Genomic DNA, 3,381 nt, shown 5'->3' on the forward strand with positions numbered 1-3,381 from the left:
ACATTTTTTTAATATGCAAGCGATTTTTTTTCAAATATTTTAAACATTTTTCAAATGGAAGTTGAGCACAAATAATAAACGGAATGCTAAAAACCACAATGATGAAGAAAGCATACATGAACTGGAGGCAAACTTATGCGTGCAGCCACCTGTTCAAGTACAACAACACGTCAATGCAAAAAAAAGAAAAGTACAGCAACACGTGCTGGCTTGAGTTTACATACAAATAAGACAAACGCAAGCCAGCACGTATTTCACTAACCCCTCAAAAGAAAAAGCACGTGTTTCACTATGTCACGTCACCTCCTGAATCTTGTTCCACTATAAATACCTTGCCTGCAAATTAAGTCACCTCCTGAATCGTGATCGATCAGACGAGGAAAAAAAAGAGAAAAAAGAAAAGAAAAAAGGCCATGAATAGCTTGGCGGTCAACTTGTGGATCGGTAAGGTCCTCAGTTTAAGGCCTCCATTCTAAAGAAATAATAGCTTGCCACCCGCAAAAAAAAAAAATGAATAGCTTGCCGAAACGGGATGCCAACTACGTGCCCCTGAGCCTCGCGCCGCCGCTGTCTACGCCGATCGCATTTCCCTCGTCTGTGGCAAGACCGCCTTCACCTGGCGCCAGACGGGCCCTGGCAATCACCGATGCCTCCGCCTCACGGCAGCACTCCAGGCCCTGGCAATCTCCAGGAACGACGTCGTCTCCGTGCTCGCTCCCAACACGCCGGCGCTCTACGAGATGCACTTCGCGCTCCCCATGGCGGGCGCGGTCATAAACGCCATCAACACACGCCTGGACGCCGCCATCCTCAGGCACGCCGCCCCAAGCTACTCTTCGTTGACTACCAGTACATCCGCGTCGCCACCGACGCCCTCAAGAGCATCGCCATGGACGCGGCCTTGCCGCTGCTGGTGGCCATCGACGACATCGACGCGCCAACGGGAGCGCGCGTGGGCGAGCTGGTGTACGAGGATCTAGTGGCGCCCACCGCGCGACGTCGAGGACGAGTGGGACGCCATCGCGCTCAACTACACCTCCGGCACCACGTCGGCTCCCAAGGGCGTCGTGTACAGCCACCGGGGCGCGTACCTGAGCACGGTGGGGCTCCTCCTCCAGTGGGGCGTGGGGCACGCCCACCGCCGACGCCATGTACTCCGCCATTGCCCACCACGGTGTCACCCACATGTGCGCGGCGCCTGTTCTCTTCAACATCCTTCTAGAATCCCAGTTCCAGCCGCGAGCCGTTGCCACGCCGCGCCGAGGTGCTCACTGCCGGCGCCGCAGCTTGAGCGCGTGGAACGGCTCGGCTTTCACGCCACGCATGCCTACGGCATGACGAAGGCGACTGGCCCGGCCATGGTGTGCGAGTGGCGGGAACGGTGGGACGCGCTGCCGCCGCGGGAGCGCGCGCTGCTTAAGGCACGGCAGGGCGTGAGCGTGCTCTCCCTCGCCGATGCCGACGTGAAGGACCTCAAGACCATGCAGAGCGTGCCGCGAGACGGCGCCACGCTCGGCGAGGTCGTGCTCCGCGGCAGCAGCGTCATGAAGGGGTACTATACTACAAGAACCCCGAGGCCACGGCGGAGGCATTCCGCGGCGGGTGGTTCTTGACCTTGACCGGCGACGTGGGCGTGATGCACCCGGACGGGTACGTGGAGATCAAGGACCGGTCCAAGGACGTGATCATCTCCGGCGGCGAGAACATCAGCAGCGTGGCGGTGGAGGCGGCGCTGTACAGCCACCCGGCAGTGCTTGAGGCGGCGGTGGTCGCCATGCCCAGGGCACCCGCACTGGGGCGAGACGCCGTACGCGTTTGTCGCACTGAAGAAACAGTTGGATTCCGGCTCTAGCGAGGCAAGCGAGGAGGAGCTTGTGTCCTTGTGCCGGACCAACATGGCGCACTTCATGGTGCCGACGAAGGTGGTGTTCGTCCAAGACCTGCCAAGGAACGCCACGGGCAAGGTGCAAAAGCTCGCGTTGCGCGAGAGGGCACGCGGGCTCACGCCCAGAGATTCTGACAAGAGGCCTGAGCCGGCCCGGCCCGCTGTGTCCAGGGTTTGACTTTTGGGTTTCGATGACGTGGCCTAGAGGAAGAACACTCGGCCTCCCGTGAATCTTTTTTTTTTTCGAGTCGTGGCCTCCCGTGAATAAGTAAGGAAATATCAATGACCATAATGTATTCAAAGATAACCACGTAGCAGCTCTCTCGCAAAAAAAGACAACTACGAATGATGGTAAGAATTTATTATGTAGGAGACTCCTTGTCTATTTTCTCATTTTTTTTTTTTAGGAACGGAGGCTTCAGAGGAGCCCGACTTTGAATTAACAAAGCCATCAACCGGCCAGGAGAACAAGAGCAGACCACGAACAAAGCAAAGGCTAAAGGATACAAGGGAGGAAGAAGAACAGCTTACAACGCTACACCTACAACCAGCAAACAGAAAAATACATTGAAGTGTAGCTAATTGAGGATAAGTCCACTACACAAAGGCCCTGAAACGACTACGGAAGAAGCCACGAGGATCTGCAGCCGCCAGAATAGGTCGGGCACATGACTGAAACCAGGAACTGGAGATGACACAACACATGCCTTCTCTAACACCGAAGGGGAACCCTTCCCCTCACCTAGGCTCGAAGACGCCGAACCGTCGAAGTGTAGAGACGCTGACCCAAGAGCTAAAGCTAGGTTGGGCTCAAGTCCGGGCCTGCCATGGATCACAACCAACATCACGCCGGAGCACACACACGCTAGCTGCAGCGCATGCGCCGAAGGGTACCGATGGAAGAGGGTAAGCCGCCGGGAGAGTTGCCAAAAGGAAGAAGCTGCCAAGCACATGACGAAGATTAGGACCGAGGCACTCAAGAACCAGCCGAATCGGCATCAACGGCGCTGCTGCTGCCGGGAAGGGGAACCCGATCCCCTTCCGCCCATTCTAGAGGGCGCTGACCGGCCGAGGCATTGCAAAACACCACCGCTGAGCTTGTGGCTGGATCTGAAACCTGCACAGAAGATACGCCATCGACTCCACAGACGCCAGGCGCCCACCTGCAACTGCTACACGCCCCCAAAGCACCAACCTTCCCCAGACGGCGCCTCCAAGGAGGACACGACGCACCAGGCACCGCCGCCGCCCATCACACGACGGGATTTGAGCTTTCGCCCGAGAGGCATGGCCGGGGTGTGGAGGAGAGCCCATGGCTGCGACTCCAACGAGCAGAACAACGCAAAAGGGGCGTCGCCGCCGCCGTGTTGGGAATACCAACAGGGGTTTCCCCCGGGCTCGTCCAGCACCACCTGCTCGGGGAGCACCCCGCTGATGACCCACAAGTGTAGGGGATCTATCGTAGTCCTTTCGATAAGTAAGAGTGTCGAACCCAA

The 3,381-nt window shown here is 57.5% G+C and overlaps 1 pseudogene; it reads left to right on the forward strand.

The window, feature by feature from the left end:
- Positions 1–510: 510 nt before the first annotated feature.
- On the forward strand, positions 511–2,063 carry LOC123056223 (trans-cinnamate:CoA ligase, peroxisomal-like; annotated as a pseudogene).
- Positions 2,064–3,381: the final 1,318 nt, after the last annotated feature.

Source organism: Triticum aestivum, chromosome 2D, assembly GCF_018294505.1.
Source record: "Triticum aestivum cultivar Chinese Spring chromosome 2D, IWGSC CS RefSeq v2.1, whole genome shotgun sequence".
NCBI classification, from domain to species: Eukaryota; Viridiplantae; Streptophyta; class Magnoliopsida; order Poales; family Poaceae; genus Triticum; species Triticum aestivum.